Raw genomic sequence first — 23615 nt, 5'->3', positions numbered from 1 at the left:
CTCTAAACCAAGTTCCACCCACAGCCTTCCCCCCATCTAGTTGCCCAAGCCAAGAGCCTTCTAGTCAACTCAACTCCTCCCTTTGCCCTCACACCCCTTATCCAATCTGTCAGCAAATCCTACTGGTTCTGCCTTTGAAATACATCCAAGGCCCAACTGCTTCTCACCACCTCGTTTTCCTGCTCCAATCCCAGCCTCCGCTGCTGCTCACCTGGTTCCCTGAACAGCGTGCCGACAATCTCCTGGCTGTCCTCTACTCTCCCCCACCCTCCAACCCCCACCACCAGTGTCTATTCCCAACACACTAGCCTTTCAAACCTCAGCCGAATCTCAGGGCTCAACACTGAGGGAGGGACAGCTGCCCTCCGGAGCCGACAGCCAGCACCGCCTTACCCTAGCGACTCTTTGTTTAGACAAACAGCCCCAGAACCTCACAGTTCAATCTATGTCGATTGTTCTCAGCTGCCCTGACGCTAAATAACCTATCTTTATTCTCCAAATGGGGGGTTTCAGATAGGTCTCCGGGCAACCTTCCTTTCTGTCTACTGCCTCCCCACACCCCATTAACCCTGAAAATAATCTCCATACATATTTCAGCAATTCAACTCCTCCAAAACTTTGCTTTGCTTTCCTAGAATTCTGATTGTAAAACACCTCCATCCCAAGTTCTGCCTTAAGAATGCAACACCCCAAAACAAATCAGGAACCAAGAACCTGATCCATCCTGCAGGGGCTTAAGTGGACCAGGGCACTCAGGTACATCAAGGGCCCCGGATCTCAGAGGAACACCATTAAGTCGATGCTGTACAAAGCCAGGCTTACTCGTGTGGCCTCACCAGTTGTCCAGAATTGGGGGAAACAATTATAGAAACACTGGTTATAAGGTATTTTTCCTGGGTTTACATATTTTCAAACAGGGGTGGAGGGGAGGGGAGGGCCAAACTAGAAGCAGCAGATTATATCCCGGTGCTCAAAGTTCCAGTGAGCCAAGAATGGGCTCTCAGTTCCCTGTCAGGCCTTCGTTCTGCTGCACATCACATTAAGAAGAAAAATTTTGTGTAATTTCTGTTAAATATGAAACTGTCTTGGGCTCTACCATGACGAACGATTTTTAATAGCTAATGCTGATGAAAAGTTATACTTGATATTCTCCCTCTTGTTTGGATCCACTAAGAAAAGAGAACTTATTTTGTGGCAAGCATTAAACACTACTTCATCCATGAAAACTACCCATGGGTCAAGCAGAAAACATGCAGAAACGAAATAACAAAATCTTTGCCCTTAAAGATGCAGAAACAGACTTGTACCCAATAAATATAGCCCACTGGTACAGGAAGAAACATCGAAATGTGCAGGGAGGGTGGGGAGGAGACAAGGGATGTAAACAGCTGGGCATGGCCTTCTCCAAAAGACAGCAGAGTCACACCTGGCACAGCACACAGAACAGGTGCCTCTCGTAGCCAAGAAAGGGTAGAAGGAATCAGAGAAAAGGAGCAAGACTTCCAGGCCTTACTTGGAAACTGAAACTTCGTGACACAATTTTCCTTCCCTTCCCTAATACCTAATCCTGGCAGAAACAAAAGTGGGTTTGGAGGAGAAAGGAGAACAAAGGAGGAAAGTGAACTGACCCCCAGAAGGAAATGGAAAAACAATCCAGGGTTCTGCCCCTTGGACATCTAAGACAAAGACACTTACCAAAGTCAAATTCAACGTAATTATAATGATTCTGAATTCTGAATCCATGAAGTCTAAGTTTATGGGGCTTTTACACCAAAGCAATGTATTGCTAAAATCTTACCAATGCTAATACCACAAGACAGATTGATGAATCTTCTATCAACGATCTGTCCTCGATTTACCACTAGGCCTACCAGAAAGAGCAGTCTTTGGAAATAAGACAAACTGGAATAGAATCTCAATTCTATAACCTCCCAACTGTGGAGTGCAGCACAAGTGCCAAGGTTACAAATTAACAAATCACAAATAACCCAATCTCTGGGGCTTAGTTTTCCTCTCATTAAAGTGGGGGAACTGCCACCGAATAGCAATTGCTAACATTTGTGAAAGCTGAGCACATTTCACATTTCTTACGGCATCCACCACAACCCTGGGAGAGCACCCTTTGTCAGAGGAAAGAGCTAGGTTTAAGTAGTCAGTGAAGAGTTGGCATGGAGAGAGAGCTAGGTTTCGGTAGTTAGTGAAGAGTTAGTAAGTAAGCAGCCAAGCCAACATCTGAATCCAGAGCCCGTAAGAATAAAACACGAGTAAAAAGCACAGGCTCCAAAGCCATACTGAGTCTGAATCCCAGCTTTGCTTTTTACTAACTTAGTAACCTTTAACCTCTGTTTCAGTTATGCAAATGTGAAACAGGGGCGAAGGGTAGCCTCATTCACGGGATTACTGCCAGAGACTCACTGAGGAGCTGGATGGCCCAGGGCTGACCCTGTTGGGGCACTCTTCTAGGGCACATGCTGCTACTGTCACAACTATCAGGGACAGGACTGTCATCCTGCCTGCCTCTCTCCACACATAAAAGGCACTAAACAACTAATATTTCTTCCCTCACCTACTCTGCAAAATCAACTAGCTTTTATTTGTTTCTAGTATACGTCAAAGAAACCTTAAGACAGATGAAAGAAAAATCAAAACAAAAGAAAAAACCAAAACACAAATGTAGCAAGAGAATTATACTCACAGTTCTGAAGGCCACGATAACTCTGTGAAGAAATCAAACGTGGGTTTAAAGGAAATGCTCCCGGTTTCTCTTTCCTCTTTCCATAGTCCTCAGAGAACCTGACAAGGAGAGACAACATGCGCATTAAAACCCCCTTCCTTTCACTTCTTGAAGCTCTACTGAACTCACCCCTCAGCCAGTTCCATCACCTCCCACGCAAGCCTACTGGGCAATGCCTGGGATGAGGGGTGAGAAGAGGGCACCACGTCCCTGTCTTCAAACCTATTTCTACTTAAGAAACACACAGGAAGGAGCGCCTGGGTGGCTCAGTCGTTAAGCGTGTGCCTTCGGCTCAGGGCGTGATCCCAGAGTCCTGGGATCGAGCCCCACCTCAGGCTCCTATGCTGGGAGCCTGCTTCTTCCTCTCCCACTCCCCCTGCCTGTGTCTCCTCTCTCACTGGTATCTCTCTCTGTCAAATAAATAAATAAAATCTTAAAAAAAAAAAAAGAAAAGAAAAGAAATACATGTGTAGCAACTGGAAACTATTCAAACATACCAAAAATCATAAATTAACAGGGTGTGGTTGGCTAATAAGTGCACGATACAATGACAGAGTATAGACATCTGTTCCACTGCCTTCCATCAAAACTATACTAAAGAGATATTTTTTAAAAATGTTCTAAACAGGGGCGCCTGGGTGGCTCAGTCTGTTAAGCATCTGCCTTCAGCTCAGGTCATGATCTCAGTGTCCAGGGATGGAGCCCCAGGTCAGGCTCCCTGCTCAACAGGGAGTCTGCTTCTCTCTCTTCCTCTGCCCCTCCCCGTTTGTGCTCTCTGCTCTCTCTCCTGTGCATACACTCACTCCCTCAAATAAGTAAATAAATAAAATCTTTTAAAAAAATGTTTGAAACAGCACAGGGAGAACTGAAAGGAGAAAAAAGCCAAGATTTTTGAAGTACTGGGGAAATCTTCTAACATGGAAGATTGAGACCCAAACAAAAAAGTAAAAAGAAGAAACCTGGAGGAGACAGAAACTATAAAAGACTGAAGTAGAGTAAATGAGGCAGCAGGCCCAAGAAAGCCAGGTCCTAATTCAGCAGTGGAACACACGGAAACCACTTACACTTGCACAGCAGTGTCCTAGAAGACCAGAAGTGGCAGCAGCAGTGTAGACAGAACGGGGATAAAGAAGGCATAGCCCCAAATACAGAGGAGCCGGGGAAGGCCATGGAAGCTGAAACCAGAACCTCAACGCCGGGCACAACGTGACACCCCCTCACTCTGAAAGAAGATGGGAGGGGGCATTCCCCGGAAAAGTAGAGGCATCTATGGACTGAAGTCACCCTGCCCAGCTGCACTGAACAGAGCTGGACTTAATGACTGTATATACAGTGAACAGTGAATTCTCCAGCTCTCCTACAACAGACCACACACGCACACTGCTGGCTTCCAGATTCTGAAGTCAGAATTGTGCCGGAAAGAGACTGGAGAATATTTCTGGGGAATCTGATCAGCTCCAAAAGACAGATCTAAAGATACTAACCCTGGGGACCCCCAACACATGGCCCACCCAGAATACCCTGATGTAAAAGTCAAAGGGCCCCACCACATCAGACAGGAGAAGGAAGGAAACAACCTAAAAGAAACAGAGACTATACAAACTATCAATAATATAAAGGTAAGACAACACTGCAATCAACAAAGAAAAACAGGATGTTCTTCTAGAAAAATAGAAAAAGAGCTCTTGGAAATCTAAAGAACCTTTCTGAAATCAGAAATAATAAACTAAAGAAAAGGTTAAGTCAAACTGAAGTCATCTCCCTGAACAGAGAATAAAGAGACACCCCCCCCCCAAAAAAAGGCAGAAAAGGAGGAGCAAAGGAAGGAAGAAGAAGAAGAAAAGGGTATTAAGATAATTACAACCTTTGCCCAGGACAGCCAAGTTCCGGATAATAAGACTTCCAGAAAAACAAAATAAGGAAAAGCAAGAGAGAAAACCTCAGCACAGTAATGCCAAAGAGTATTCCCAGAACTAAAAACTCCCAGTTGCCAGAATGAAGGGACCCGCTGAATATGCAGCACAGTGGATGAAAACCGACCACACAAGGTACACCATCACGATATTTCAAAAGACTTGGACAAATTGTAAAACTCCTACAAGCGTCTAAAGATGGGAGGGGAAACAAGTTACATACAAAGGAAAAATGAGAATAGCTTCTGAATTCTAAAACAGTAACATGAAAACAAGAAGGCAATGGAGCAATCTTTGAATTTATGAACAAAAATGAAATCTAATACAGAACTCTATACCCAGCGAAACCATCAATCAAGTTTCAATCATGCATGGTCCCAAAAGGTTGGCCTCCTAAGCATCCTATGTCAGAAAGCCCCTGGAGAAAGTCTTCCACCAAAACACGAGCATCAACAAAAAATGAGCAAGGCATGAGCTTCCATTAGAAGGGATAAGGGAATCCCCAGGACGACGATGAAGGGAGATTCCAGAATGGTGGCTGTGTACCAGGAGAGAGGGAAACAAGTCCAAGCCGGAGCAGTGTTGCTCAAGAGGAGGGCATGCTGAAGGCTGTCTTCAACTTGTCCAAAAACACTGTACTATCTTTTTAAAGTAATTAACGCCACCAAAAGGAAGAAGTCAGTGAAGAAAGACAAAGACAAGAGTTGCCACAAACATAAAATCCAACTCTGGACAAAAGCCAAACGATGAGAACAAAGGAACATCCAGGGACAACACAAGAAAAGACCAAAGGAGCAAGCAGCTCAGAAAAGAAGAGAACGGAGATCTCCAGGAAACTGTCTGCCAGAAATCAAATGTGAAGAGATGAGTCTGTATGACCATGAAGAAAAATTACTAAGAGGCTACTGGAAGGTATGGGGAAAATAGGTCTGGGGTAGGGGGTAATTACAATAGGTATAAAAAGGGTTAAGAATGTGGGGGACTGAAGAAAGATGAGTACCCGTCATAATGCCCTGGGCGCACCTCTATCACAGGACTTACCCACTGTACCATCATCACTGACCGACTTCTCTGTCTCCCTCCCTCGGCTGCAAAGACCTTTGGAGAGGATCATTTCTCATCCAGTTATCACCCTGCAGAGTCCAGTACAACGCCTGCTACAAGGGTATACACAAAAGCAAAGGTTTTTTTTTATTTTTTTGCATTTATTTGGTTACTGAGTATCTACTACACATACCTGCTATCCTTCCGGAGAACTAAAATTCAAAGACATATGGGCCTTGCTTGCCTTTAAAGAGTTACAACTTTTTTTCACACCTGAGAAAACAAATATTTCTCCTATATCCTCATTCTCCCCAAAAGATGAAAAGTTCACCAGGGGCTTATAGAACTTTAATAGTCTGGCTATCACTAATGGATATGGAACCCAAGACCTGATGACACTTGCTTGACGTACGCATTGCGTAATATGAAAAGAGTGCCGGCTTGGGTATCAGGACACCAGCTTTCTAGTACTTTAGAATTACTCCTTTTGAAGAAGAGAAAATCCCAACATTCTACCTAAGAATCCCAGCGTTGGTCGTCTTAAGTACAGATCCCCAAATCCTTACACCGCCTTCCTTGAATGTATTTCAACCAGTTCCCATAATTACTACATTACTATTATCTTAGTCTCACTGCCAAAAACCCAGCTGCAGGCTAACCATGCAAGAATGAGACACTGTTGAAATGACTTTAAAAAAATTTCTTTTTACCCTTAGTGCATTAAGCTAAATCCTCCAATTAAATAAAACCAAGTAACACACACACACACTCCTCCTCCTGAGAAAAGAAAGGAAAGGAGAGAGAAAGAAACAGCAAGTCCTTCTTCCACCTAAGCCAGCAGCAGAGCTGGGGGCTGGGTTGGGAAGAGGGGTAAACTTGGAGGCACAATGAATCAACGAGGTCTCCGGGGCTTTCGCCCCGAAAACCACAGGGCCACAGCAAGTTGCGCGCCAGCTGCGGGGAAGGAGCCCGCGCGGACCCGGGTGCGAAGCCCGCCCTTCCCTGAGGGCCAGTGAGTCCCCATATAGGGTCAGGGCTATTCCCCCGCCCCCCCTCCAGGTCCCCAAGGATTTCCCTCTTCCTCCTCCTTCCTCTCTCCCCCCTTTTGTTTTTGAGGCAATTGGCCGGCTCCCAAGGAAGCCTGCTGGCCTCCCCAAGCCTCCGGCCTCCCTGTGCGCTCCGGCCTCGAGCCCCTCCGTCTCTCCGAGACCCCCGAATCCACCAACTTCCCCATCTTTCACGAACCCCCCCAGGCCTTCTCATGTCCCCCAAACCTCCCCGTTTACCCGAGCCCCCGGCCTCCCCTCGTCCCCAGGCCTGCCAGAGCCCACCGACCTCCCCACAAGTCCGTCCTCCACCCAGCGCCGTTCTCCCAGAACCCGCCCCCTCGTCCCCCTTCCCTGGCCTCTCGTGTCCCCCCCGTCCTCCCGGAGACCCCCCAGTCCGCCCCACATCTCCCGACCCGCCCGCGCCCCGGTCCTCCCCACAGCGCCGTCCTCCCGGGGCCCCCTCCCTCGTCCTCCCCACTTCACCAGCCTCCCCACATCCTCGGCCTCCCGAGCCCGGCGCGGGAGGGGCCCGTCTCCGCCATATCCGCCGCGCGGACCGGCTGGTTGGCCCCGCTAGGCTCTGCCAACCCCCAGCTCCAGGAGCCGGCCCGCCCGCCCGCGTCCCGGCCCCCTCCCCAGGCCCGCACTCACTCAGACTGCGCGGGGCGCCGGGAGGCGAGGGCAGACCACTCCGAGGCGGCGCAGCGAACCGACAGGCGGTGCTCCCTCCCACGCCTCACGCCGCGGGCGCACAGCGGTCCCTGCGGCGGCGGCGGCGGCGGCGGGCTGGCGGCGGCGGCGGCGGCGGGCTGGCGGCGGCGGCGGCGGGCTGGCGGGCTGGCGGCGGCGGCGGCGGCGGCGGCGGCGGGCTGGCGGCGGCGGCGGCGGCGGCGGCGGCGGGCTGGCGGCGGCGGCGGCGGCGGCGGCGGCGGGGGGATTGCGCCCTCAGGGCGTGCTGCGTCGGCGCAGGTCGCGCATGCGCGGCGACCGGCTGAGGCGGGCTTCACCGCCAAGGCGCGCGCCCGGCCGCGTCCCCGCGCCGAGCTTCCGCCCCCCCCGCCCAGGACCGGGCATGCGCCCGGCGCTCCGCGCATGCCCAGCAAGCCACAGGGCTACGCTCCCGAGACCGCGCCGGACAGTCGCGCCGGGCATTCAGGACTGCGAGGGACTGAGCGCGCATGTGGTGGCCGAGTCCGGGGAAGCCTCGGCGGGGGCCGGGAGGGGCGGCCCGCCGAACTGAGGTCCCGGGGCTCCCACCGGCGGCACTCTGGGCCGGCGGGGTTGGACCGATCTCGGGGAAGCCCTCCCACCCGCTGCCCTGCCCCGCACAGCCCGGACGCGGCCCCTTTGCAGGGCCGCCCTAGCCCGCCGCCCTGCAGCCCAGCCCCAGGGCCGGAACCCGCGCAGTCTCGCCCCGCAGTGGGCCGGGGCCTGGCCCGAGTCCTCACGCGTGTCTTCGCCAGACTTCCTGCCCACCCCGAGGAGTTAGGTGTCCCGGGCCCCTCTGCACACAGGAGAGTGAGGCTCAGGGGTGTGTTCCGTGGCATCACAGCTAATGCTGGGCTGTACTTAGATTGGAACCTGGAAGACGGCCTGAAAGAGGCTGTGGGAGGCGGCTGGAGGTAGACAGATGTGGGGCCTGCGTGCTGGTCTCGGGGCTGGAGACAGAAGAGGAGGACCCCGGGGATCTGGGAGTCACCAGCCGAGGGCAGCTGAGCAGACCCAGGACACCGAGTGGAAGGGGCAAAAATGCACTCGTCCAGGGGCTTCTTCAGGCATCCTTAGGAGCCTGGCGTTTGTTCTTTAGGCCGCAGGCAGCCTGGGGAGGGTTTCAAGCAGGAAGTAATACCTGATTTGTGTTCTTTAAAAAAAAAAAAATGACAACCTTGCGGTAGGAAATGAAACCAGAGGCAGGGCAACTTTCATCTTTATGGTGTCACTTTGATCCTCACCACAAGCCAGGAGGCAGGTTAGGGCCACACTCCTTTTCAAAGGTGAACTCCTGAAGCCCAAGAAGGTAACCCAACGTTCTGTCCTCAGAAGGTATCATTTGACTCTAGTTGTAACAGAAGCAGGTAAAATAAAACAATTTTGCTTAGCAAGAGTTTTACTATATATGTTTTTGTTGTTCTTTAATGAAATGTGTTACGGTTATTTGTAGAATTTTTTTAACTCCATCCAAGTTTCCAAGGAAATGTGTCTCTGAATGTGAGCCCCAGGGCCTTGGTCCCCAGAGTTTGCTCCACCTGGAACTCTCCTCCCTCTGGAGTGTCTCACTCCCTGCTAGAAAGTTAGCAGGGGCTTCACTGAGGAGGAGACCTTTGAGCTGGGTCTTCAGGTATGAGTAGGAGTTTTCTAGGTGGAAATGACTGCAGGAATACTAACAGCTAGATCCTCATTTCTTTCCCTACCCCATTTCACTTAACTCTCAGAACAACCCCGTGATTCAGACTCCATTAGATCCCCAGCACTGAAACAAGGACACTGAGGCCAAAGGATCTCAAGTAATTTGACTAAGGTGATGAAGCAAATGATGGATGAATCCAGGATTTGGACTCCTATCTGTTGGCTTCCAAAGCTGGGGTGCTTGGCCTCTAGGCCACCCTGTCTCGTGTGCAGAAGTATCGTGTTTGTTTGCTTTAGTCTGTTGTTTGACTTGTGTCTGGAGTGTTTATTTGAGGAAGACAAGTAGTCGAGCACCCTTAATTGTAATGTTCCCAATCCTAAAATATATCTGTATTTGTATATAGATACTGCAGATTTTAGATATAGATATAGACACAGATGTAGCTATATAGGTATATATCGATATATACATATCGATATATATGACATAATTCTGCCAATGAGAACTTACAAAGCAGTAATAGGTGTCTTGAACTGAAATCTTACCTGACTTGAGCAGCTCAGCACAGCGCCACCCAGAATACGGGTGTGCATACTGCCACCTAGTGGCAGCCTATAAGAATTACAGGGACTGTGTGATAGAAAAGGTTTTACAGAATGCGGGGACTGAAAACCTGAAGTTATAAGAGAACGGGAAACATGGGACCCTGGCATTAAGTTGTTCAATAAATATTTGTCGATGAATAGATCATTGCCAGCCGCTTTTGATTCACGATCTCCACAATGTCCTTTCCCCCTCATTTTAAAAGTAAAATAGTTTTCCCTTGATTTTAGAAATTAAAGAGAAAAATAGCAGTCATCGCTGGCTTTAGTACTCAGTACTCAGTTTCCAGAATGAATTCTGGTTAATGATCTTAATGCTTTCTTTCCATCTTACTTTTTAAGAAAAAAAAACATTAAAACAAAATAAAAGTGCTACCTGCTCATAACAAAGAATTCACAACATGCCCAAAATCCCCAAGATGGAATTGAGAACCCAGCCCCGGTCCCACCTGCCAGAAATAACCACTGGCATTAGGTGAACATCATTTCGGGGGACTTACATGCAAATACACAAACAGAAGGATGGGTGAGGAACAGATAGGTAGAAAGACTTACAAAACCAGAAGAATCATATATTGGTACTATTTTTATGTAATTGTACTTGAATTTAACAAAGGAAAAAGAAAGGGAAGCTAATGGAATTGCTGGATTCATATGAATAGTTCTTCTAGACAAGAGAGGTTTTCAATAAAACATCCCTTCAAGTTTAAGAGAAGAGACCGTGGGGACATTAAAAGGTTGACATCATTATGATTTTTCACAAAGACATATGATCATTGTTGTTGTATAGACTGACTTCTGGCTGTGAAACATGAGCTCCCTGGCCCAGCCACACTGGCACCAGCATGCGGTTTTGAGGATACAGAAGTCCTTTCATACCAGCTGGTAAATATCGGCTGCTGGACTCTGTCCACAGTGCTCTGCTCCCCAGCTACCCCGATCCACAGCCAGGAGCAGCTCCAACCCCATCTCCCCAGGATCCAGGGCTACAGGGAAAATGGGACCCTGGACCTTTCCCCAGGACCGCCTTCCACACCCCCTCTTCAAGCAGAGCGGCCCAGTTTTTATCCGTTGTATAGACTGGGCACCCACACAAGGCGTTGCTGGCAAAACGTATTCAGCACCCAAGGGGACTGAACACCACTGCTCAGGGTCAGTCCTCAGAGTCTTGCAGCTTTACAGTCCCCGGCCTCAGAGAATAGAGACCTTTCTGCCCAAGCATGCCTCGCTCATGAAGTCATCAGAGAACACGTCTGCAACCTGAGTGTAATTCCCTTGCACCCTAGCTGGCAGCAGACACAGCCCTTCCGCGTGGAAACTCCCCCATGATCCTGCTCCAAATAGGGTGAGGCAGGTGTGGAGCCCGGGCGCACCTGCAGGCAGCGGGAAGGGAGTGAGCTTTGCTCAGGGTCGGCTCCGCACCTGGCCCCGCGCCCAGGTCCTTGTGCTGAAGCTCTTCCCCCATCCCCTGAGGGATGCTTTCTCTCCCCACCCTCCACCCCTGCTTACAGGTGAGGACGCTAAGCTTGGAGGAGCACGTGCTTGCCTGAGACCCTCCTGTCCCCTCCAGGTACAGCCTGGACGTGAACTCGGGTCTGTCTCATGCCAAAGTCTGCTCTTTCAGGGTAGCCTCCGAGGACACCCCATGCTGTGTGGAGAGGGAAAGGAAGTCAGGAGCTGCCCCCGGAAGGGGCTGGGAGTGGGAGCTCGGAGGACAGCTTCATGCTCCCTTCTGGAGACAAAGCGCCTGAAACATGACTTGGTACCTTTGTGTCCCTGAGCGCAGCAGGGCCAGACCCTGGAAGCCCCTGAGCACATGAGCAAAGGGAGCACGAGGCCCCAGCCCACGCTGACAGACAGCAGGGGTGGTCTTGGGGTCAGAGTGACCTGGGTTGGAGGCCGGCTCTGCCCCTTATCCCTGGGGCCTCAGGCACATCACTGTCCTCCCAAGCCTTTAGCCGGAACCTGTCATTCTCACATTTGCAATGACCCCAGCTACAGCAGTGGACACCAACCCCGGGAGTTGGTCAGAACCAGCTGGGAACTTCCAACCGTGGCCTGTGGGTCAGAATCCAGAGCCCAGGGGCGCCTGGGTGGCCCAGCCAGCTAAACGTCTGCCTTCGGCTCAGGTCACGATCCCAAAGTCCTGGGATCGAGTCCCACATCAGGCTCCTTGTTCCACAGGGAGCCTGCCTCTCCCTCTCCCTCTGCCTGCTGCTCCCCCTGCTTGTGCTCTCTTTCTCTCCGACAAATAAATAAAATCTTAAAAAAAAAAAAAAAAAAAAAACCCAAAGCTGTGTCCTTGGTGAGCAAGTTCACAGTCATTGGCCCAAAGGAAAATCTGCAAGCCCCTTGCCCAGCATCTAGGCATTTTGTGATTTTGGTTTCCACACCCATCCAGCCTGATCTCTTGCTAACCACCCTGCCCCACACTCGTGTCCCTTTTGCCCCAGACTCCTCCTGGCACCTCGGTCACATCCACATTGGAGCTCACACTCTCCTTGCTGCCTGGAACGTCCTTCCCCTACCCGCTTTCCTTCTGACAAACTCTTACTCGCTCTTCAAGGCCCCATTCGAAGGTCACCTCCTCTGTGAAGCCCTCCTTCACTACTCCCACAGCTATACTTCTACACCACATTCTTCGGTGGTATGGTGGGTACATGGTCCTCGTACCTGTCTCCCTGTTAGACTGGCAGCTTTCAGGGGACATGGGCCTGACACAGAGTAGTGAAGGAATGAAGAAGCAAATTGATAAAAAATGCATGGCCACCTTTGGGTGAGGGGTCTAGCCCATAGGACATGTTCCCAAGGTGGGTTGAGGGCCTGTGGAAGACAGATCTTCTGGGGCTTTGTCACAACTGCCCAGCAGTGTAGAAGTTTCCAGGGAAAGCAGAGGCCTTGGGGTCATCAGATATTTATTTTCTTTTCTTCAACAAATATGTATATAATCTATGCTCTTGGTAAAAATTCAGATAATCATGGAAGTGTGCAAAGCAAGCCATTCACACAGCCAGCCCTCCTCCCTACCCACAGAGGCCTGCTGGGGTATTTATTTTCAGTGGAAAGTTGGACTGGTTTCTCCCCACCTTGGGCCTGGAGCCCAGCGTGCAGGACTCGCCCTCAAGGGGACCGCTCGGGGCCCTCCGCCGCGTGCCCGCCTGCTGTCAGCCAGCCCCCCAGGTGAGGGCTTCTGAGCATAACCTGCTCCTGGTGGCTGGTGCCGGTCAGTCTGCCTGCGGCCGGCAGCCGTGCCCCCTGACCCTGTGCCCTCATCTCTAGCCCCTCAACCTAGCTGCCCGCGTCGTTGTGGGGGCTGCCGAGACCTGGACGAATGTTCATCCTTCCTGCCACCTCCTGCTTACCCTGAGGCTGGCTCAGAGGCAGGGCTGCCGGAGCTCCTGGTCCTGGACGGGTTGGGTGAGACTCCTGAACCCGACCAGAACCTGGGGTCCCTTCCTCCCGCCCGCCTCCCTCCCTTCCTTCCTCCTTCTCCTTCCAGCCCTCCCTTCCTCCCTCTCTTCCTTCCTCCCTCCCTCCCTCCTTCCTCCCTCCTTCCTTCCTTCCTTCCTCCCTCCTACCCTCCCTCCCTTCCTCCCTCTCTTCCTTCCTTCCTTCCTTCCTTCCTTCCTTCCTTCTCTCCTTCCTCCCTCCTTCTCTCCCTCTCTCCCTCCCTCTCTCTCTCCCTCCCTCCTTCCCTCCTTCCTTCCTTCCCACACATTCTCTGAGCACCCACTCTTCTGTGGTGTGGAGAGAGCACCCACTCCCCCAGGAAGGAGACTCTCATAGGCCAGGAAGCTGACAGACCCCAAAGGGCGGAGATCTGTGTTGGGAAGCACGCGGACAGCCGGACCCACGTGCTGGGTCCAGTGCGAATGGGGGAGGATAACCAGGGGGACTGACATCTCATCAGCTCCCTCCTTCCTTCCCTTCTTCATCTGGAAGGGGACATTGCAACAATGAAGCAACATCTACTCATTTACTGAGCAGCAGCCTATCCCGGCCCTGGGAACACCGGGTGGAAAGGAGACCTCAGAGCCCCATGAAGACGCAGGGATGGAGGCAGGTGCAGAATGCAGGGGGAGGTTTCCCAGTGGGGCTGGACGTGAAGGGTGAGGAAGGGCTGCCCACATGGAGGGAACTGCATAGCCGAAGGCACAGAGGCAAGAGAGCAGCGGCTGGTAGGGGAGCTGCTGGCGGCCCTTCCCTGTGGGAAGGAGGGTCTGGAGCCCTCACTCTAGGAAGTCTTGGCCAGGCTGGGGTCCCCTGACTCATTTCCTGGCCCCTTGGGCTCTCTGACCTCCTTTGCTCCCGGCCGTGGCCGTGGGGGAGGAAGTGGCACGGGCCTCTGGCTGCGCAAAGGGCCACTTTGACATCAGAGAAAGGGAGTGAGGAAGGAGGGGGGGGGGCGAGCCTGTCTTTCTGGATGCAGCTCAGGAATCCTCTCCTCTTTCTTCTCCTCCGAAGCCATGGCAACCAGGCCCACAGCTGGGGGGAACTGCCTGCCCCAGAGCTGCTTAGCGGAGGGGGTAGGCTGGGGTGCAGGCCAGGAGAGGCCGCTCTGCTCTAGCCTCAGTTTTGGCGTCTGCAGTGTGGGGAGAGCGATGCAGTGTTGGCAGCACTGAACAGGGCCCCCCAGGGAGCAGATGCCCAGGCAGGATTGTGGGGCAAGTCTGTGCGGTAAGGGAGGGAGCCCATAAGCATTCCGTGGTCCCTTTCCGTTATGCAAGGCCATCGGGGAGTCCTGCAGCCCAGTGGCCCATCAGAGGTGGCCTGCAACTCTCCCGGAGCTCGTGGCCCTCCCCAGCCTCAGTCTCTGCCCTGGAGCACCCAGAGGACACCGGGGCTGCGCCACGAGTGGGGAGCTGGGGTGGTGGCGGCCACCCGTAGCTGGGGATCTGAGTGGGGGTCTGGGGCCACCACACTGCACAAACCCTCCTCTGCCGAGGTACTGGGGCTTTGCTCTTTCCAGAACTCGGTGGAAGTGAGGAGGCGACAGGGAAGGAGGGGGCAGCCCTGTGTCTGGGTCCTGGGGCTGCACCACAAATGACCACCAAGTGGCTTAGAAAACAGGAAATACCCTCCCAGGGTCTGGAGGCTCTGAAGTCAAGGTGTCCCCGAGGCGGGCTCCCTGTGAGGCTCTGGGGGAGCATGCTTCCTGCTTCGTCCAGCTTTGGGGCCCCCAGGCCTCCCTGGCTTGTGGCCGCACCCCTCCGTCTCTGCCTCAGTCTCCATGTGGCCTCCTCCCGTGTCTCTGTGAGTCCCCCTTCCTCCTACAAGGACACCAGTCCCTAGAAATAGGGACCGCCCTGCTCCCACATGACCTCGTGTTAACTAATGCCATCTGCAAACACGCTTTTCCCGAATAAGGCCACATTCCGAGGTTCTGGGGGATCATGAATTTTGGGGGGACACTTCAACCCCCTCCAACCTGTTGGGCAGCCAGGGTGGGGGAGCTGGCAGGGGTGAAGCCAAGGTCCTGGGGAGGAGCACTCCCACGGGGATCCCAGAGGGTGGGGTGGGGCGGGGTTTCAGGGGATGGTGGGTCAGTGCTGGGGGAGAACCAGCAAAAGGAAGATGGGACTGAGCCAGGAGATGAGGGTCCCTGTTCCCCACTCTCCCCCCCAGCCACACTTACACACACATACGTGCATGCATGCAGGACAAGGTCATGTCCCTGTGTTTGCCTGCCATGGCTGAGGGTCCTGCTATCCCTCCAGGCTCCTCCTAGGACCCAGTGCCTGCAGAAAGTCCTGCCCACCGACCCTGGGCCTTCCTGGGCTTGCCGAGGCCCGAGGCCCGTGGCTCCCTCACTGCCACCGGGCAGGAGGTGGGCGATGGGGTGAACCTCCTCTCAGCCGCACCCTGCCAGGGCCTCAGTCGCCCTCCTCAGTGAAACGGGGTGATGCTCTGCAGGGGGCTGCTGGGGGTGACTTCAGCATTGGGCCCGTGGGGGTGTCCCCTCCAAGGTGGGACAGGCCCTCTCTGTCCCAGGGGAATGGGGATGAGGCAGGAGTGGGGGGCCCAGCTCCTGGGCTGAGGGCAGAGCCTTGGGAAAGTCCTGCACAGGGTGGGGGGGGCCTTCCTGGTCCCTGGGCCTCCTGGGCTCTGTTGGCTGTCACCACAGCACTCCTCACACCTGCACACACACGCACACAGACCCTCGCTTGCTCTCACTCACAAGCACACACTTATTCTTACACACTCCTGCTCACATGCTCTGCTCCACACACCCACACTGACCCCTCCTGGCCGCCATTCACGCCAGACACTCCCCCTAGCGAGTGTGCAAACAGCATCTTCCAGGATGCCAGGTCTCCCTTCCCCCTCTCTGGGCTCCTCTCCTCTCCCTTCCACCCCTCTTTCTCCTCCCTCTCCTCCCCTTCTCCTGGCCTTCTCTCCCCTCTCCCCCCTCCCTCTCCCTCCCTTTTGCTCCCCCTCTCCTCTCCTCTCCCCTCCCACTCTCCCCTCCCTTCCTCCTCTCCTTCTCCCCTGCTTTCCCTCCCCTCCCTTCCCCTCCCCTCTTTTTCCTTTCTGTCTGGGCCTCCCTGCCCCAGTTTCTGGGTTGTCCCAGTGGAACTCAGAGAACAGGCAGTTCCCGGCCCATCCCACCACTTCCCTCCTCCTGCCCTTTCCTGGAAGCTTTGGAAACCAGAAGGAGGCCAGGACAGAGCAGGATGGAAGCCCAATGGAGCTGAGCATGGAGCTGAGCATGGAGCTGGGCAGAGACACAGCCCAGCACACAGTGGGGCCTCAAGGGTCCAGCTTCTGTCCTCCAGACCCTTTCTGGGCCTAGTTCATTTAGCGAGGAGGGGAGCACCCCAGCTTCTAAGCAGGTGTCCCCACCCTCCCCACACGCAGCTCCTCCTGCACAGATGGCCCTCCCCTGGTCCAGGCTTACCTTTCAGGGATGATGTGACAACAGCTCCCCCACCATCCATGTCTGCTGTTCAGCCTCTAGGCCCACAGCTGTCCTGTGGTTGGTGGGACAGCTTCCGGGTCCCTGAGACACTCTCTTTTGCTCCTGTGCAGGGATGGGGTGGCCTGGGTGAGGACGGCCTGTGGAAGCCCAGACCCAGGGCCCACTCCCGCACCCACCTCTGAGCCCCACTTTCCTGGCACACGGGGGCTGTGTCTGGATCGCACAAAATAGATGCTTGGCCCCCGGGGGCATTGTTCCTGAGCATACAACTTCATCTGACCGTGGAACCCGGCCCCAAGTCACAGGCAGGGAAGGGTCAGCTGCAAGACCCCATCTCGGCCCCTCCTTCCAGGACCGCACTGCCCCTGCCACCCCACTGCCTGTCTACACTGTTTTGTTTTGTTTAAGATTTTATTTATTTATTTGTCAGAGGGAGAGAGGGAGAGAGCACAAACAGGGAGAGCAGCAGGCAGAGGGAGAAGCAGGCTCCCCGCTGAGCAGAGAGCCCCATGTGGGGCTGGATCCCAGGACGATGAGATCATGACCTGAGCCAAAGGCAGACGCTTAACTGACTGAGCCTCCCAGGTGCCCCTGCACTGTCATTAACACTAGCGCTAGTCACCGAGCACACAGACGTTCCACCCTCGTCATCCTCAGTTCCCAGGACTAGGTTTATTATCTCTCTTTTCCTACACAGGCTGGGGTCAGAGAGGCGAGGTCGGGGCGGGGGTGCCAACCTGGTTGGCCTCTCCCAGTCCTTCCACTGTGCCAAGTGTTCCAACCTCAGGGCCTTTGCACTGCTGTCTCCTCGCTAGAGCTCTGTTCCCCTTGCTATGTGCCTCAGCGACTCCTTGGTGTTCTTCCTATCTCAGCCTGAATGTCACCTCCTTGGAAAGCCCCTCCCCCACCCCCGCCCCCGCAGCCCCCTCACAGAATCCAGTGACCAGCCAGGAGGCACTTATAACAAGGAGCCCAATGTATCCAGGCATTCGCTGGTTTTCTGCCTGTCCCCTCTGCTGCCCGTAACTTCCCTGAGAGCAGGCACGAGGCGTCGCTTGTCACAGGGCCCAGCGCAGCATCTGACACACAGTAGGTGCACACGGAATAGATAGGACCTGCTGGGAACAGTGCTGAGGGCTTCCAGACCGTGGGTCTCTGGCCCTAGTGGGGCCAAAGGCTGTCTCCAGACTCCATCCCCTGGAGGGGACTGACTGGGTCAGGCCAAATGGCCTGGGCTGGGCTGGAGTGTCTGGGAAGGACAAAGCAGGTCACAGCATGTGGGGCAGAGCCAAGCTGCAAGGCCCAGGAGCTCATGAGCCAGTGGCTGGGGGGGGGGGGAGCGGGAAGGGCCCCAAAAGGGCTTGGTGGTTGGAGGCTGGGGCATGGGGCGCTATGGCACACGAACATTTGGGGTGGGACCCAGGGTCAACCCTATTTGCAGATTGTCCCCTCCCCTGGGCAGCTTATGGCTGGGCTCTGGCCAGCCTAGTCCAAATCCCCACCCCACCTCTTACTGACCATGTGCCTGAACGTCACGCCTCTTTGCTCAGCCTCCCCCAGCCCAGGGCCTGGAGACCGGGGGTTTTGGGGGGACCGAGGGACCCTCTCATGGGCCCAGCGAACACCAGACCAGTCCTAGATGCTCTCCGTCCTTGCCCAGACGTGTCAACCGAGAAGCAGCAGACCAGGGGGCGAAGGAAGGACCTCGCGGGGACTTAGTTCTGGTGTTTATACGGGGAAATGTAACATTGTGTCCAAATCAGCTGGTTCGGTTCAGACACCTGGGTCACAGAGCTTTTACTCTTATGCAGGGGCAGCCAGCCTCCACGCTGACCTCCAGTGAGCCCGCTCCCTGGGACTCACATCGTGAAGTGGCCTCCCGTCGGGGGCGGGCTAACCCATGTGACCCATGGGGGCGGCGGAAGCCAGCGGCGTGGCCTCCGTCTTGGCCCCGGACCGCTGCTGCAGGGGAGGCGCGCCGGGCCGTGGGGACGCTCGGGCGCGTGTGGAGAGGCCCGCGTGGGGAGGACAGCCACGTGAGTGTGACAGCGTGGCCGAGGGCACGTCAGCCCAGTTCAGACTCCAGGTGAGAGACCTGGGGCAGAAGCAGCCGGCGGCTCAGTCCCGGACCCTGGGCCCTCGGAGGGAGGACGGGTGTTCACTGTGGGGACTCTGCTCCCCAGCAGAGCCGGCTGGCACACACGTTTGATAGCCTTTTCCTTCCAGGGCCCCCCGTTCTGAGAAAGCCGACCCTGAGCCGCTGTCTGGCAGGAGGCCCCCCTCGTGCCCCTGCTCTGAACAGGAGACTGCCGTCCTCCTTCCTTCTGATTGCAAGTGGATCAGAAGGGTGGCTCTGAACCCAGGAGCCAGGAGTAACCGGTTCAGGGGTGGCCGCTCTGCAGAGCCCGCAGTCTGACCTCAGGGAGCAGGGTCAGAGGAGGAACTGAGGCGCAGGTGTCATGTTGGGCTCGGCCGGGGCACCCGGGGTCCATCCTGTGTCAGCTCCCGGGGAGCCTGTGGAGGGATCTCAGAACTGTCTTTGGGGCAGCATTTACCCACTGGCTTCTCCCCTGGCTGAGTGGTCAGGGGTGGCTGCACGGGCATGACTGCTTGAGCGTGGAGCTGCCCCCAAGGGCCTCCCACCTGGGGAGAAGCCTTGGGGAGGATGCAGGTGGGGTGTATCCCGGGCCCAGGCGAGGGGCCGGCGGGTGACACCCTGAGTGGGCGCCTGCCCAGAGCTGGTCACCCACCCCAGTGTGGCTGGCGTGGGGTGGGGCAGAGGAGATGTGGGTTGGCATCAGGACTGGTTCGATCCAGGGACCTGCAGGCCCCGCCCCCACACTGCTGTGGAACACATCCTGGCAAATGACCCTAGGACTCAGGTTTGCTCATTCTCCTTGCAGAAGCTCTCTTTTACACAACTCTGCTGAAAGAATGTGTTAAAATAGTTTGTACGGTAAAGTTAACACCGGGGGAACATTGCCCGGTGACTCCTCTCATGGTTTAGGTTAATTAAGTGATTTCAAATGCCTACTGTGGAGAAAGCACCTAAGTTTCCGCTTGTGAACCAACTCTGACCTCTTGGTAAATGGCGGCCTGAGTGTTGGGTTAAGAAGGCTCCTGCGGCTGTGCACAGGCTGTGTGGGAGAAGGGCTTCAGTCCTCATAAATGACAGGCACGGACAAGAGTGCAGCAGCCCCCCAGCCGTTTCCACACTGCGGTAGGCTGGATCAGGGTCCCCCAGGATAGCCAGGTCCTGATCCCCTAAACCCGTGAATATTACCTGCTCTGCGAAAGAGACTTTGCCGGTGTGATTCAGTTAAGGATCTTGAGATGGGAGGATTGCCCCGCGTTGTCTGGATGGGCCTTGAATGCAATCGCGAGTGTCGGAGAGGGAAGCGGGGTGGGAGTTGACAGGGACAGAAGGCAGTGCTCACCCTGCTGACGCTGAAGATGCAGGACGGCCCCGGGGAGGCAGGGAGGCAGCTCCCGACGCTGGAGAAGGCAGGGAACGGACTCCCCCCAGAGCCGCTGGAGCGCACATCCTACCAACACCTTGATTTTGGTCACTGGATCCGCGTGCAGACTTGTGGCCTCTGGAACAGTGAGAAAATGACCACAGTTGTTTTGGGCCACAGAGTCTGCAGGAGTTTGTTACAACGGCCGGGGGCAGGACCTGCTCCCCAACTCCATGTGCATTTCCAGATGGTTCCCTGGACCCAGCCGCCCAGCCCCGTCGGCTCCCGCTGCCGGACTTGCGCACACACCTGGTAGGGGAGCCGGCAGGCACAGGGGTGCAGGTGCCAGGTGGGCTCTCGGCCGCCCAGAAAGGCCTTCGGTGCATTGGGTGTGTGCTGACGTTGTGGGGTGACATTGGGGCGGTGAGGGAGCCACTGGAGCAGCAGCACGCGGCCCGCAGCACGTATGATGTGTCAGGTGGGAAGCGTCCCTCTGTCTGTAGCAGGAGGCGGGGCCGCCCCGGGGACCTCCGTGGTGTCTGTTTCTGGGGTGCCGCCTCCCTTGGAGACTCTCTCAGCTCTGCTCCCACGCCTGGCCATGGTCTCCTGCACGAAGCCCTTCCAGAAAAACGTCTCCTGCGGGGGAGGTGGTGGTGCCATCTGGAGAGGAGACAGGGACAGCAGTGGCCCCTTCCAGAGGACCGTGGGGGCAGTCCAGAGGGGAGCCCTCGGCAGTCCCCGCAGGGCTCACAGGGAGGACGGTGAGGCGGTGGGGAGGCCAGGGAGAGGATGCCTCGGGGTGGGTGGGGCGCACGCACGGTCACCCCACACTCCTGTGTGGAACAGCCAGGGCCCATTTTACAGGCCAGGCCACTCAGCACAGAGAGGGTGAGGGACTTCCTCCAGGGCACACAGCAGAAAATGAGCAGAGCTGGAAATGCCCTGGCCGTGGCCGTGTCTCCTTTCCCAGTGACCTCTGGGTAAGTGCCCCGTCGCCCTGCGGCTGCCTGCCTTGGCCCCCAGCCAGCTGTGTGTGACCGTGCCTCAGCCACAGGGAAGAGCACTGTCCCGTTACAGTGCACTGTGTCGCGTCCTAACCACGCACGGTTCAGAAACCACATGGCCGCGGGTCACAGCAGGCCTCGGCCTGGGCCTGGCAAGGGGAACTCCTCGCTGCAGCTTCTGGGCAACTGCTCTCTTTGTCCCCTCCCATCCCTCCAGGCTGGTGACCTCCCTGGGGATCACACTGTATTGGGGCGGGGGCCCTGTCTCCCCAGCTATGGCTTAGAATACACAACACCATTATTTATTCTTTGCTTCTACCTGCCTGCCTTCTTTGCCGAGTTGTTCCTTTTTTCGTTGTTGTTGTTGTTGTTTGTTTGTTTGTTTTTACCTTGAAAAGAAAATTGATTCAGCGTTCTGCCAACCACCCGTGGGACCTCCCGCATGAACGTGGTGAGAAATGGACCTGCGGACGGGTGCTGACCGATCCCAGCTCCCAGTACTGCCCCACCTCTCCACACCTTCACTTGCCCCCTGGAGGCCCCTGCCCAGGGCACAGCACTCCTGGGGCTCCCCTGCAGCCCCAGGTACCCTGCTGAACCCTGAACCTCATGTTGTCACCAGCCTCCCAAGTCCTGCCTGGGGCTGGTCCTCCAACCGCTCTGGGAGGGAAAGGAAAGGGGGAGGTGCGGACGACACAGGGGTGCAGATGCCAGGTGGGCACTCAGACCCCCGGAAGTTCTTGAGCCTTGAGTCAGAGCTGCCATCCGCTGCTCGGGGTCACTGCCGGCAGCAGTGTGACCATCGGGGAGGGCTGCTCCCAGGCCAGCAGGTCTCAGGGCCAGGGCAGTGTCACCACGGAGGACGTGCCATCGGTCAGGAAAGTTGGGCCCAGGGGGTCTGCCCATCTGCCCTTCAACTTGAGGCTGGGAGCATTGCTGCAGCCGTTCTTGGGGAGGTGGGATTTCTCTGGAAAGGGAAGACGGTGGTTTCTGGGAAAAGAAGCAAAGTCAGTGGGACCCGAAGGCTGTCTTAGGGGTGTGTGCTTTGCAGAGGCAGGGCTGTGTCTGGAAAATTCTGGGACTGCACTGTAGCCCCATCCTGGGTTTGAATCCTCGCGCGGCTGCTCGCTGGTGTGTGACCTGGGCAAGCGTCCTCAGCAGCCTTGCCTGTGACGTGGGGATTCGCTGATTCGATGCTGTTTCGGGAGTTGGATGACAGTGCTGAGCAGTGTTCTGGATGCTCAATTTTTTTTTTTTAAGATTTTTTTTTTTTTTTATGTGACAGAGAGACAGCCAGTGAGAGAGAGGGAACACAGCAGGGGAGTGGGAGAGGAAGAAGCAGGCTCCCAGCGGAGGAGCCCGATGTGGGACTCGATCCCGGAACTCCAGGATCACGCCCTGAGCCGAAGGCAGACGCTTAACGACTGCGCTACCCAGGCGCCCCTGGATGCTCAATTTTGACCAAACCCCGCGACGTACAGACTCTCTCTGCTCTCCGATGAGAAAACAGGTTCCAGAAACCACGCGTCCTCCTCCCAGGGCCACACAGGTGATAAGTTACTTCAAGTGAGCTCTTGCTGCATAACAAGACACCCCCAAACTCAGTGGCTGAAAACCTTTCATATCATGTTGTTTTGTTCCCAAGCCTGCATGTTGGCAGGACTCAGTGGGGAAGGCTGCTCTGTGCTCCACGACGTCAGCCAGGGCCGCTGGATGGGGACCCGCCTCCTGGACGGTCCGCTCCCCACCACCAAGCGGGCCCTGGCTCTGCTGGGAGCCTCTCGCGTGGGCTTCCTCACAGTAGGGGAGCCTGGCTCCTAGAGCAGGTGCTCCAGGAGCTGAGAACCCAGCTCTCTCTAAAAGCCCAGGCCCAGAAATAAGGACGCCGTCACTTCCACCATATTCTATTGGTCAAGCAGTTATGGGACCTGACTATCAAAGAAAGGACATCAAAGAATTTATGGTCACCTTTAAACTACTGTAGTGACCAAACCAGAATTTGAACCTAGAGCTCTCTGATGCCTTCAAGCCCCCTGGTGCAGAGACACTGGAGAGACAAGTAAGCTCACGCTGGTGGAACTGTGCCCAGGACTGACCTGTCCAGCTGGCTGGGCCACCTCACATTTACCTGAGCTCAGAGAAGCTGGATTTTAAGGCCAGGTGTCTGCAAGCTCGGGCCAGGGCAGAGGTCTGCTGGCTCCAGAGGTCTGGTGTGGCCCTACTCTTTCCTTCTGGGAGCCACTACTCCCAGCTCCAGCCACATGGTTCCCGGGGACCTGCCACACGTTTGCACAATCTGTCCCGCCCACAGCAGAACCCGTCTGGGGTGGGCATCTGCCCCATGTGAGGCCAGTGGCTTCCTTTTGTGGGACTTTATGCCTGCACTGGGAGTTGAAGGGGCCACATATACTGCCATGTGGAGAACAGGTGCAGGAGAGAGGGAGGGAGGAAGCCCCGGGGCCGAGAGGAGCTGGTCAGACAGACAGACAGACAGACAGGATCCTTATGGCTTTCCACGCCCTGATTTCAGTTTCAGGGGCCAGCT

The 23615-nt window shown here is 55.4% G+C and overlaps 2 protein-coding genes across 11 annotated transcripts in view; one reads left to right on the top strand and one right to left on the bottom strand.

The window, feature by feature from the left end:
• LOC125282011 (ral guanine nucleotide dissociation stimulator-like) overlaps nt 1-23615 on the bottom strand; it is a 460718-nt gene that overhangs the window by 150761 nt on the left and 286342 nt on the right. For all 5 annotated transcript variants that reach the window (XR_008959606.1, XR_008959602.1, XR_008959604.1 and 2 more), the window contains exons 4-5: nt 5689-5804; nt 2696-2793 (exon numbers count right to left, since the gene is read on the bottom strand). The gene's annotated coding sequence lies outside the window, so the exon portion shown is untranslated. The remainder of the gene's footprint in view (nt 1-2695; nt 2794-5688; nt 5805-23615) is intronic.
• Nucleotides 1-23615, top strand: part of LOC125282996 (ral guanine nucleotide dissociation stimulator-like) — a 601545-nt gene that overhangs the window by 445240 nt on the left and 132690 nt on the right. The window lies entirely within an intron of this gene.

Source organism: Ursus arctos, unplaced genomic scaffold (genome assembly GCF_023065955.2).
Source record: "Ursus arctos isolate Adak ecotype North America unplaced genomic scaffold, UrsArc2.0 scaffold_16, whole genome shotgun sequence".
In the NCBI taxonomy this organism is placed as follows: domain Eukaryota; kingdom Metazoa; phylum Chordata; class Mammalia; order Carnivora; family Ursidae; genus Ursus; species Ursus arctos.
The sequence above is the reverse complement of the archived record's forward strand: the minus strand, read 5'-3'. Positions and strand labels throughout refer to the sequence as shown.